This window comes from Zonotrichia albicollis, chromosome 26 (assembly GCF_047830755.1).
Source record: "Zonotrichia albicollis isolate bZonAlb1 chromosome 26, bZonAlb1.hap1, whole genome shotgun sequence".
Lineage (NCBI taxonomy): Eukaryota > Metazoa > Chordata > Aves > Passeriformes > Passerellidae > Zonotrichia > Zonotrichia albicollis.
In genome coordinates, this window is record NC_133844.1 from 2526257 (window position 1) to 2539526 (window position 13270).

Here is a 13270-nt window from a genome sequence, read left to right on the forward strand (position 1 = left end):
ACCACAGCCCGTTCATTCCACAGAGCCCCACTGTGCCACTGTGGTCTCTTTGCTTTCAAGGCTCAGAAGTGCCAGAATGACCATTTAGCTCCATCAGGCCTTGAAGTTTCCAAATGGTCTCCATGGTTTTATGACTACCCCCTGTGTCACAAGAGACTCTTGGTTCCCTGAAGTTCTTCAGTGTCACAATGGGCCCTTGGTTCCATGAGGTTTGGTAGAGTCACAATTGACTCCCTGGCTATATGAAACCCTGCTGTGTCACAATGCCCATGGTTCCATGAGTGTCCATGGTGTCACCACGGTCTCCTTGGATCCCCAGTATCACCATGGTCTCCTTGGTACCATCCAGGCCTTGTAACAAGAGATAGGGAGCCATTCTGTGCCTTAGATGAAAGGCTGCAGAACTCATGGTTGTGAGGCTGTGTCACTGATAAGAAACAAAAAACACCTGAATCTGAACAGCAAATATCATCTCAAGTACCTTCAATCCCAGCCTCGACAGATGTAGAAAATACAAACAGAGGTAGAAAATAAAAACAGAGATTCCACAGTAAATCAAAAACAGGACCATATTTTGAATGCAGGCAAAATGCTTTCAAGTGCATTCGAATGCACTCGCTATGATGGGGAGGTGATGATCCCCTATTCCAAGAGTGAACTTAAGAAGGGCTGATTATTGAAGGAACTACAGAGAACCACAAAATAAGAAAGGAAGGTGGCACAGGCAATTCTGGAATAGGGACACCAGAAGGCAAGAGCAGATGAAGCAGTGCAGTCACCATCATGAAGATCACGTTCACATGCTGTGGGCAGCAACCCCATCAGGCCGTGTCACCATCCCCTGGTACAAGGGGGGTCACGATGGTTCGTTTCACTGATCTCAGGCTGCAAAGACACACAGCGGGGGAATTTCAGTATTAACCAAAACAAATGCACCTTTTATTGAGTGCCCACAGCAGATGCAGCAGAAGGATTAGAAAGGAGATAAAGGATAGAGAGACAGAGAAAAGCAGGGGGGGAATAGCTGCCAACAGAGAGATGAAATCCTCGTGGTCCAGCCAATAGATCCGTCTGGTCACATCGGGGAGAGTCTCAAAGTCTTTGGTTAACTCAGTGCTCTTTTATAATCTACCGCCGGGAGGGGAGCAGGACGGCACATGGAGGGAACAGTGGAGAATAAATCCATTGAGAACAGGTACAGGCAGTCCAGTTCTGAACAGCACAAACCGGTGCCAGCAGTGAGCAGGGCCCATTGTTTCAGGACTGGTTCCTATGGGAAACATCCCGCTTCCCATGGCAGACATCCCGCTCCAGTCAGGCCAGCACTCCTGGGTTGGAATTTGAAGGGTCTCAGTCTCAGTCCTTGGGGAGCGCTTCAATCTCTGTCCTTGACGGCGGCTGTGAGGCAGATGAGGGATCTTTGAACCATCTCTTACAGACTGACGTCGCAAAACATAAAAACAATTATTCATCACCCCTTAAAAGAAAATTACCTGAATTATTTTTCTTATTTATAGTATTATTATTCTATATTTGTATTACCAAATTTGAATGTTTATATTAAAAAACCCATACCATTTTAGAAAGCAAAAAATTTATTGGTCATTGGTTCTAAGTAACACGATTCCCTTCATTAATTCACTGTCCAGTGTGGCTCTTGATTTCTCCTTAATGCTAATTAGCCCCATTTTAAATCCTTTTGTAATCCTTTTTTATCATTTTCACAGAAAAGGTAAAAAAGGCCACTTTGGGGTCTCTGGTGACATTTCTGGGGCACATTTGGGGCAGTTTGGGGTCTGGAGAGGGAATTCAGAGAGAACTTGAGGGTCTGGAGGACACTTGGGGGAGCCGAGTGGGCACTTGGAGGGGCACTCAGGGATTCTGAGGGACAGTTCGGGGACCGGGACAGCACTTGGGGGTCCAGGGGGTTCCTTGGAGGTCAGGGAGGGGAATTTGGGGCCCTTCGGGATCCGGGCGGGCCCTTCGGGGGCCCTGACAAGCTTCTCTGGGGCGTGGGGTGTGATGGGAGTTGTAGGCGCGGGTGTAATGCAGTTTAACATGGCCGCGGAGCATCACGGGAGTCCGAGACGCAGCTGCAATGGCTCTCAGTGGGGCGCAGGGCATGACGGGAGATGAAGTCCCGGCTGGAACAGCACTGGACATGCGCCGCAGAGCATGATGGGAGTCGTAGTCCCGGAAGTGGCTACAACGCTTTGTTTGGGAGTCCGGGAAGGCTCTGGGGGGAGACTCCTGCGTCCGAGCCGCGACTTGAGATCCTCGGGGGAACGTAAGCGGTTCGAGAGAACTTGCGGGGAGTTCGAGGACCTCTAACAAGGTTCTTTAGGGTGCGGGGCACGGCAGGAGTTTTAGGCGCAGGACTGTGTTCTGAGGGTCTCTGGGGCCGCGGGGGAGGAGAGGAGATGAATTCCCAGAAGTGGCTGTACCGGGCATCTGTGGGGTCGGGAGCACTCAGGGGACCCGGGGACGCTTTTAGGAGGTCCCGAATGGGCGCTGAGGGGGCATTGAGGGATCCTGGAGGGTCTGGGGGACACTTAAGGGACAAATGGGGGGCCGATCCCGGTGGTTCTGTGGAGCGCGGGGCATGACGGGCGTTGTAGTCCCGCCTCCAATGGGGCTCAATTGGGCCGCGGGGCATGACGGGAGTTGTGGCTGAGATAGGCACCGTCCCCGAGTCTCCGATCTCTGGCACTGATTGGCTTCGAGTGATGACGGGCGGGAGCCTCGGCAAATGGGATGTGGCAAAGGCGGGAACAGCCCATTCAACTTCTCCAGTCCCCCCCAATACAGCCCAGTTCATCCCCAGTACAGACCAGTGCAATGCCAGTACAGCTCAGTTCATCCCAAGTAGAACCCAGTTCAACCCCAGTGCCCCTCCAGTCCCTCCCAGTACAGCCCCGTCCCTCCCAATAACCCTGAGTTTATTCCCAGTCCCTTCCAGTTCCCTCCAGTGTCATTCACAGGATGCCCCAGTGTCCCCAGTCTTCTCCGCAATGGCCCTAGTGTCTCCAGTATGTCCCAGTCCTCCCCAGTGTCACTCCCAGTCTGTCCCAGTGTCTCCCACAGCATTCCCAGTGTCCTCAGTATGTCCTAGTCCTCCCCAGTGTTTCCAAGGACAGTTTCATTTCTCACTGTGGCCGTGGCAGCCAAACCCAGCAGTGGGGTCAGTGCAGTGCCCATGGCCGCAGCCCCTTGTAGTGCCCAGTGCAGCTTGGGCTGATGATCCACCCTCACAGCGGGCCCAGGGCAGACCTGCAGTGCCTTTGGTGGCCCCTGGGGCTGGCACACACCTGAGCAGTGTGTCTGTTTGCACTGAGGAAACTCAGCAGTTTGAGATGGCTGCAAAAAACTCCAAAAAGAGAAAACCCCTCTCAGGCTGAGTGCAGCCAGCTCTGCAAGCACAGCAGGTCCCGGGGCAGTGAGGACAGACAGGATGGGGCTGGGCAATGTGGAGCAAGGTTGTCCACACTGGGTCAGAGCTCCAGGCACAGCTTCTGTGAGCAGGCCAGAGCTGCTGAGGAGAGTCCCTGGGTCAATATCAATCACAGAATGCTGCAATCACTTCTGCTCTAAGGAGAAATTTAATAAAAGACACCCTTTAAAATAGGAATGTATATTTTATTACTGCTCTTTGAAATCTTTCTCCATAACTGGACTAAGAAAACTTTAATGACCCTCTCAGGGCTTTGCTGTTGTTTACATCACACTCAGTCCTTAAAAGTGTCTTGAAAAAACTTCTCAGGAACTCAAAGTTAAATTTAAACTCCAAATTTTCTTGAAGTTTTAATGGCTGCCACAGAGGGACACGACTGCCTGCCTCTGCCTGCCCTCACAAAGGCTCCTTCTGGGGGCCATGCTGCACTACAGCCCTGCCCTGGCAGGGAAATTCCTTTCTGTTTGGGTCCTGTCTGGCTCTCCCTATCTGCCCATTGCATTAATTCTTTCTTTCTATGGCTGTTCTCTGTTGTGCCAAAAGGATCCACATCTATGAAACTTCCCTTCAATCCCTCCCAGGTCTCCTCTGCTGTCCTCAGTTTCCACTCCACTGAGCACAGAACTGCTTTGTCTCTGTACATGAATTTGCTATTTCAGACGGTGTCATTTACTCAGGCCTGAGCTCTAGTCAGGGATAACTCCCAACCTCACATGGACATGTGATTCTACCAGTGTGTTGCTTATATACAGCCACTTAATGTGAATTACAATTCATCCATTTCCATAAAACCCACCCCAAGTTCCCAGATTCAGTCCTTGTTTTCTCTATCCCTGCACCCTTCAGCCAGATGTCTTCATCTTCTCTTCCAAACATTCCTGCTGGGAAAGCAGCCCCTGCATACCTTGTTCCTGTGCTGAAAGTTCACAGGCAGGGTAAAAATGGAATGAACCCTTTTGGTACCAGCCCCAGGCTTTGTGTGGGCAGGCAGAGGCAGACAGGAGGCAGAGCTGGCAGCAAAGGAAGGGCCCAGCCAGGTGGGGCAGCCGGGGGATGCCGACAGCCTGCAGGGACAGAGGCACAGGGCAGGGACACCGTGGGACAGCCTGGGCTGCACAGGGCACAGGGATGGGCAGCAGCTGCAAGACAGCCCTGCCAGAGCCAACTTGGGCAGCACTTTGGCCATGGCTGCTGGGCCTGGGCCTGAGGCCGTGAGGGGACAAGTGACCCTTGCAGGGCTGGGGCCTCATTGCCTCCTTGTCCCTGCTCAGCAGCCTGGCAGGGGCCGCCCCATGCTCCTGTCCATGGCATTGCACATCCCCACATGCCAGTGCCCATCCCGGGAGGAGCCCTGAGCAAGGAGGGAGGGACAGGATCTGCCTGGCCAGGGGCTGGGGCTCAGGCCTTGGCCCTTGGCATTCCTCAAACACATCCAGCTTTGCTCAGCACCAGAGACACCTTTGCCTTGTTTATCCCCAGCTGTCATCACTGCCTCCAGGGTTCTGCTCTAACTGGAACCTGGGGACACTTTCCCAGTGGTGTCCCTCAGGGGGATCCATTAAAACTTCAAGAAAATTTGGAGTTTAAATTTAATTTTGTGTTATTGACTCTCAAAGACTGAGTGTGATGTAAACAACAGCAAAGCCCTGAGAGTGTCATTAAAGTTTTCCTAGTCCAGTTATGGAGAAAGATTTCAAAGAGCAGTAATAAAATATACATTCCTTTTTTAAAGGGTGTCTTTGATTAAATTTCCCTTTAGAGCAGAGGTGATTACAGCATTCTGTGATTGATATTGACCCAGGGTCTCTCCTCAGCAGCTCTGGCCTGCTCACAGAAGCTGTGCCTGGAGCTCTGACCCAGTGTGGACAACCTTGCTCCACATTGCCCAGCCCCATCCTGTCTGTCCTCCCTGCCCTGGGCCCTGCTGTGCTTGCAGAGCTGGCTGCACTCAGCCTAAGAGGGGTTTTCACTTTTTGGGGTTTTTTGAAGCAATCTGAAACTGCTGAGTTTCCCCAGTGCAAACAGACACACTGCTCAGGTGTGTGCCAGCCCCAGGTGCCACCAAAGGCACTGCAGAGCTGCCCTGGGCCAGCTGTGAGGGTGGATCATCAGCCCAAGCTGCACTGGGCACTGCCAGGGGCTGTGGCCATGGGCACTGCACTGACCCCTCTGCTGGGTTTGGCTGCCACGGCCACAGTGAGAAATGAAACTGTCCTTGGAAACACTGGGGAGGACTGGGACATACTGGGGACACTGGGAACACTGTGGGAGACACTGGGACAGACTGGGAGTGACACTGGGGGATACTGGGACTAACTGGGGACACTGAGGACATTGCAGAGAAAACTGGGGACACTGGGGCATCCTGTGGATGACATTGGGAGGAACTTGGAATGACTGGGAATGGGCACAGGTGTATTGGGAAGGACTGGAGGGGTACTGGGGTTGAACTGGCTTGTACTTAGGATGAAATGGGCTTTACTGGGGTTATACTGGTCTGTACTGGAAATGGACTGGACTGTCCTTAGAGGGACTGGACGAGGGTGGTTTGGCTGTTCCCGCCTCCACCGCATCCCATTTGCCAAGGCTCCCGCCCATCACCGTTCGCAGTCAATCAGCACCGGGGACACGGGCCATGGGGCGGTGCCTAGGTAGGCGCCATATTTTCTCTTTGCATACAACGCCCGTCATGCCCCGCGCTCCACAGAACACCCTGGCATCCGTCCCCATCTGTCCCATCAGTGTCGCCAGACCCTCCAGGATCCCTCAGTGTCCCCTCAGGGCCCATTTGAGACCCCCCAAAAGCGTCCCCAGACCCCTTGAGTGCTCCCAACCCCACAGATGCCCGGTACAGCCACTTCTGGGAATTCATCTCCTCTCCACCGCGGCCCCAGAGCCCCTCAGAACACAGTCCCGCGCCTGAAACTCCTGCCATGCCCAGCGCCCTAATTGCCCAGTTAGAGCTCCCCGAGCTCCCCCCAAGGGCTCCCGAATTAAGTTCCCCCGAGGACTTGAAGTCGAGGCTCGGACGCAAAAGTGTCCCCCAAGTGCCTTCTCGGACCCCCAAACATCGTGTTCAAGCCACTTTCGGGACTACAGCTCCCATCATGCTCCACGGCGCACTCCCAGCCCTATTCCAGCCGGGATTTATCTCCCATCATGCCCGGCGTTCCTCCGAGAGCAATTGCAGCTGCGCCTCCAACTCCCGTGATGCTCCTCGGCCTCGTTAAACTGTATGATACCCGCGCCTTCAACTCCCATCACCCCCCGCGCCCCAGAGAGCCCCGTTCAAGCCCCCCAAGGGCCCGCCCAGACCCCGAAGGGCCCCAAATTCCCCTCCCTGACCTCCAAGGGCTCCCCTGAACCCCCAGGTGCTGCCCCGGACCCCGAACTGTCCTTCGGAATCCCTGAGTGCCCCTCCAAGTGCCCACCCGGCTCCCCCAAGTGTCCTCCAGGTCCCCAAGTTCTCTCTGAATTCTCTCCCCAGACCCAAAACTGCCCCAAATGTGCCCCAGAAATGTCTCCACGGACCCCATAGTGCTGACCCTTGACCCTGTGTGAGAAAAAGATCATAAAAAAGGTGACAAAAAGACTACAAATATAACTAATTACCATAAAGAGGAAGAAATAAGTCGCCAATATTAATTAATGGAATTGTCTTTCTTAGCATGAGAGACAAATCTTTTTTTGGTTGCTAAAAATGTATAGATTTTTAAAGAAAAATATTAAAATAATGTAATAAAAATAATGAAAAATACTATTATAAATTAGGATAATATAATAATAATTTTTTATTAATTAAATTTTATTTATGAGGAAAAATAATTTTTTACATGTTTTGGGATGTCAGTCACAGATGGGCAATGTCAGAATATTCAGTCTGGGACTGAGGAGCAGCTTGTCCAAACAGGCTCAGCCTGCAAGGGGCTCATTCTTCTCCCTGCCCAGACCTGCTCAGGAGACATTCAGCATCAAGATCACTTGGGGAATGCTTCTGTGACCACTTCTCTGAAATAAAAAACAAAAAATGCACCATTGATTAAAAACCAAAAATCAGGATGTGCACTTTGGAATCTCCCTCATGAAGAGAACTCCAAACTGACTCCAATCACTGCACAAGCCCTGGAGACTCAAAGACAATGGAAGGGAGACAAAGAGCTCCTGAGGGCTTTCTGTATTTTAATCAGCCCCACGCTGGATTTGGGGCTGGGTCCAGGACCCTCAGGCATGCAGAGAAGGATGAAGAAGCTGCTCAAGGAATCAGCAGCAGAACTCCAAGTGCCTTGGAGCATGGCTGGGCCCCAGTGAGGGCAGGGAGTGCCAAAGGCTGCCCAGGGCCTGTTGAGAGCAGATCCTTGAGGCCAGGATTGCAGGGAGCCCAAGGTTCTGAGCAGGGAACTGCAATGCTGAGCAAGGCCTGGCAGAGCTGGATTTTCTCTCCTTTCAAGGGTCTCTGGGTAGGCACTGTTGGTTTCAGGTCCATGGTCCCTGTACTGCTCTTGGCCTGTTCTGGTTGGGGTGACGAAGGCAAAAAGCTCTGACCATGGTCCTGATGTTGTCTTATGTTTTCTCTGGTTAGAGGGGTTATTTTAATTCTTCATTTGCATAGTGGCTTGTTGTTCTAGTGGTTGTTGTAAGGTCATTCTTTTCTGCTAGGTCTTATAGGATTTTCATATTTGGTTATTGGGTGACATAATCCTCTTCTTTATGGTGTCGGGTGGTTCGCCATCTTAGATGAGAGTGGGAGTGATAGTAAAAGGTTTTAAAATCATAGCATTTGGGGAATTAGAAAGAAGCTAGACTTAGTGGGGCCCTGGAAAAATGTTAAAAATAGACTCTGAAAATGTTAGGCTTTGTGTTTGCCAGGTCATGTGAAATTGCATTTACTTAAGCAGTATATGATAAATGATATAATTGTTCAATGTTATGATTGTTTAGTAATTAAATATAATTATTGTATAATCATAAGAAGAGTAATGAGAAACTATGTTAGAAATTTAAGGGGAACTACGAGGAGCTCATGCTTGGATAAAATCTATGTATACCATAGAACAATATATGTTTAATAATTAACATGAAAGTTATATAACGATAGAATATAAAAACATGTTCATCCTGAATGCATGTTGGAGACAGATTTGGGTTTGTACCCCTGACACCCAGAACTCTTCAATAAAAGCACCTGCACAGAATCATTCTCGTGATTATGTGCTTCTGAACGCTAACAGGAGCAGTGGGGGTAACACCTGACAGTGAGGGGATTTACATAATTATAAATCCTTTAACTAATATTGGAATTTGACATAACTATTAAACATTCAACAAACAATCTATGACTAACATTGGAACTTTATATTAACTCCTTTAACAATGAGCTTTATATCAACTCCTTTAACAATCGATTCCCTACAATATCCCTCTCTAATTCTTCGCGAGGATTAAGCCTGCATCAATTAGCAATTACTTCTTCTTGAAAGTACAATTTTCTTACAATTTTTAATATTGGTTGTAAATTTGCTTGGCATCTTCACGTTCTTGATCATTCATTATCATGATTTTTTACTTTTACTTCTTTTAATTAAGCTCTTTTGGTATCATTAAACTTGCTTGTGCAGCAGATGTTATAACTCGGATTATACAGGGGAGCATGCAAGTAGGAGGATTAAACTAGCAATTTCACATAAGATGAAAAAAGGTTTTTTTTCCACCAATTTCCTTTTAATGACCAGAAATTGTCTCACCAGCTGGTATCGAATGTAGGGGTCCACTCTTGTGTTCCAACATAAAATAACTTCCAGATTTCCTTTGACATATTTCTAATTACTTCACTGCAGTCATCCATTTCTAAGCAGCACTTGAGGAGTTAAATTTTCCACATATGCTTCCTTCATCGACCAATAAATAACCTACTGCTAGTCTGATTTGATACACTACAGTTCTAGTCTGGGATAGTTGGTCATTTATGTGGTCTAAAGCTAGAGAGGTTCAGTTCGATACCATTTCAAGTACTGCTTGTAATCTTAGAATCCGATTTAACGTATAAATTTATTAGAAGACTTAGTAGGGGATGTGGTTGGTTTTGACTCTTCAGTGGGAGGTGGTACAGGTCCTTTAATCTGGGTTATATGTGTCCATCCCTTCTCTTGGGTCTGTATGGCTGTATTGGTGGTGAGTAGGACTTGAAAAAGCCTTCAAACTTAGAGGTTAAAGGTGCAGAGTTCCATGATTTAACTAACACCCAGTCCCCTGGATTGATCTTATGTACCTTAGTGTCTAAGGGAGAGGTTTGAGGGAGATAGCCCTTTTTCCTAAGACCTTCTAACATACTTCCTATACCCTTTAGATATTTTTGAGTGGCTGTCTCTCCTTCTGGATAAATTCCCATGCTATACGGGGTTGTCAAGAAGGGGAGTCCAAACATCATTTCATAAGGTGAGACTCTTATACCTGATCAAGGCCTTGTTCTAATTTGTAACAGTGCTAAGGGTAGACATTTAAGCCAATTCATCTGGGTTTCTGCAGTTAATGTAGTTAATGTGTTTTTGATGGCTTTATTCATTCTTTCTACTCTTCTGGAGCTCTGGGGATGCCAATGGGCTGTGCAACCTCCATTTCATTCCCAGGGCTTCAACAACTTGTTGTAAGACTTGGGCAGTAAAATCTGGACCTCGGTCAGAATCGACATTATTTATCAACCCGTATTGGGGAATGATGTTTTTTAGGATTGCTTTCGTGTACTTGGGCTGTCTCTGTTTTGGTCGGGAACCGCTCTACCCAATGGATGAGGTGATCCACGGTCACTAATAAGTGACTGTGTCCCTGAACTGGGGACATTTCTGTGATGTCTACCTGCACACTTTGGAATGGCCACAAGGCCAACTCTCTTCCCCCAGATCAGATAGCACACTTCTCATTACTTTCTGATTCATTTGTTGGCAAGTTAAACATCCCTTGGTAACTGCCTTTGCTATGGTACGTACTCCCATGCACATAGGATCCCTTGGAAAGTGGTCACATAATCCTTGTATTCCCCAATGGGTCAACTCGTGTAACTCCATCATCACCTTTCAGGCCAGAGCTTTATTTAAAATTTGCTGTCCATCAGGGGTCCACCATTCTCCATTTTCTTTTTGCTGTCCTCTCATCTTTTCTAACTCTCTTAATTCTTTCTTGTCAAAGATCGGTTTTTTCTTTTTTTCTTTTCCTACTAGGTGTTTTACCTATCTTAAGAATTTTAATTGGACTTTCCTGTTCCAAAGCTACTTCTTTCACTACTTGATCAGCTAATTGGTTTCCCTTTATTTCAAGGGTGTCCCCTTTTTGATGTCCTTTTGTGTGAACTTTGGCTATCTCTATTGGTTTCCTCAGGGACTCTAGTACTAATTTTCTTAGCTCTTCATATATTAAATTTTTGCCTTTAGAATTTAGGCAACCCCGTATTTTTCTGAATGTATGGATAATTTTGAATGCATACTGGGGAGTTGGGATAGATTGTTCCTTTATCTTTTTCTAGTAAATCTAGCCCTCTCTTCAGGGCACAGATTTCACAGCACCGGGTAGACCAATTTGAGGGTAGTTCTCCTTTTTCCTTAACTTGCATGTTCTGCCCATCTATGCTTGCATACCCTGAGACCTGTTTACTGGCTACCATTTGCGATTATCCATCTGTAAATAAAATTCTCTCATATGGGAGGGGTTCATCTTCCAAATTTTCTCTCACTTTAGTCTGCATTTCAATAATTTCAATAGGCCAAGTTCTTTTTAAGTTCTGGTAGGCTCAGTAAAGGCTCCTGGGCAAAGGACAATTTAGTTTTCAGATTCTGAAGCTGTTCCTCATCATTTGAGGTCCAGGTTACAGGCTCTGACTCTGTCAATTTGTCATATGGAAATTTAACACTTTTAGTATACTGATCCAGCCATAATCTGTATTACCCAAACAAACCTAGTAATTTTCTAACATGTCTTTTGGTCTTTGGGGCAGGGATGGACAGAATTCCCAAAATTCTCTTGGGGCTTGACCTTTTACACCCTTGGGTGATTATATGTCCTAGATATGTTAGTTCTTGTTTCACAAATTGCAGTTTCTTTTGTGATTATTTTAGACTTTTTTCCCCTAAGAAATTTAGGAACTGTATGCTAGAACTTCCAACTTTGTCTTGTTCTCCCCTGATACAAGTAAATCATCAATATATTGTAAAATATGTACCCCATTCTCAGGTTTAAACTGTTCTGGGAGTTCTTCTAGAGATTGCCAAAGAGATTTGGGGATTCTGTAAACCCCTGGGGAAGATGTGTCCACCTTAGTTGCTGTTTTCTTTTCTTTTCAATGTCCTCCCATTCAAAGGCAAACCAGTTCTGGCACTCTTCAGCCAGGGGACACGCCCATAGGGCATCCTTTAAATCCATGACAGAGAACCATGCATGCTTCTGAGGTACTTGGCTTAAAAGGGTGCACGGGGTTTGTACAAGGCACGGGGTGCCTTGTAACCATTCTTTTAATAACTTCTCTTGAATCTTGTGCTAATCAATACCTTCCATCAGCTTTTCTCACTGCTAGTACAGGAGTATTATGTGGAGACATGCATGGTTCTAAAATCCTTCCTTTAATAGCTGGTCAATTACTGGGGCTAGTGCTTTCTTTCCCTCTGGGGAAATTGGATACTGCCTTGCTCGAATGGGGGAGATGTCTTTCTGCATCTCTGCTTTAATTCGTGGCATATTCAAACAACCAATTTTTCCCTCCCCCACCCACATATTTGGGTTGATTTCATCTATGTCTCCTTTAGTTAAGACCATTATTTGTGCTACCATTTTTCCTTCTTTTGGGATTACTCCAGTTCTCAATTTGATTTGTAAATCATGTCCTAATAAATTTGGACAACCAAATTTACAACCAAACTTGGGGATGTAAATGAACTTGGCTCAACACTCTCTTGAATTTCCTCTAATTTCTACATTTTCTATAATCTGGGCCTCCAATGGTTCTCCTTTGGCCCCTTTGGCAGACCTTTTTACCGACTGTGATTCCTGTTGGTATTTTAGTCACACATGACTTGTCTGCTCCAATATCAACTAAAAATTCAAATTCATCATTCTGGGGACCAATCTTGAAATTTACAAAGGGCTCTTCTGGATGATTCAATAAAATTCCCCAGAGCATAGAACCCTTGACACCCCTATTCCGCATACTTCTCGTCTCTTCTTAAGATGTTCTCTAGAGTTTCTTGGTCCGTGGGTATGGCTTTGTCTAATAGGAGTTTCTTACAACTTCCCTTTAGGTGTCCTTTTTCTCCACAGCAATAACAATATTTGTCACTGGGTAGAGCCCTAGCCCCTTTTGGTCCAATAAAACCTTTGTCTCTTCTAAGTGGTTCTACTGGCCCATCCTTGTTGGCTCCTACACTTTCTCTGGCTATGGCTACCAAAATTTTAGCTTTTGTTTTTGTCTTCTTTTCTTCTCAGATATACTCTTATGGCTTCTCTTAGCAGTTCATTATACTTTTTTCCTGCCAGTCCTCTATTCTTTCTAACTTTCATCTGATATCTGGCCAGGATTTAGTTATAAATTGTACCTTGAGAAGGACTTGACCTTCTGGGCTATCTGGGTCAACATTAGAGTAAATCTGGAAGTTCTGCTTTAGGCTATTAAGCCATGGTGCTGGGGTCTCGTCTTTTTCCTGGGTGCTGTCAAACGCTAACCTGGTATTGCTCCCTCTAGGCACTGATTCTTTTATCCCTCTGGTCATCAGGGACCTGTGATCTCTCATATTCCTTCTCCCCTCTTCTTGATTAGGGTCCAAGTCAGGCTCCACTGAAGGC

At 47.1% G+C, this 13270-nt stretch overlaps 1 long non-coding RNA gene across 3 annotated transcripts; it reads left to right on the plus strand.

Moving 5' to 3' along the window:
• Positions 1–2186: 2186 nt before the first annotated feature.
• Positions 2187–8643, plus strand: LOC141731883 (uncharacterized). Of its 3 annotated transcripts, XR_012583789.1 has the most exons (3): positions 2187–2287; positions 6293–6684; positions 6939–8643. It is a non-coding gene; the product is annotated as an uncharacterized LOC141731883 (long non-coding RNA). The 3 variants fall into 3 exon arrangements; XR_012583788.1 differs by lacking the exon at positions 6293–6684 and having other exon boundaries at positions 2187–2335; XR_012583790.1 differs by lacking the exon at positions 6293–6684.
• Positions 8644–13270: the final 4627 nt, after the last annotated feature.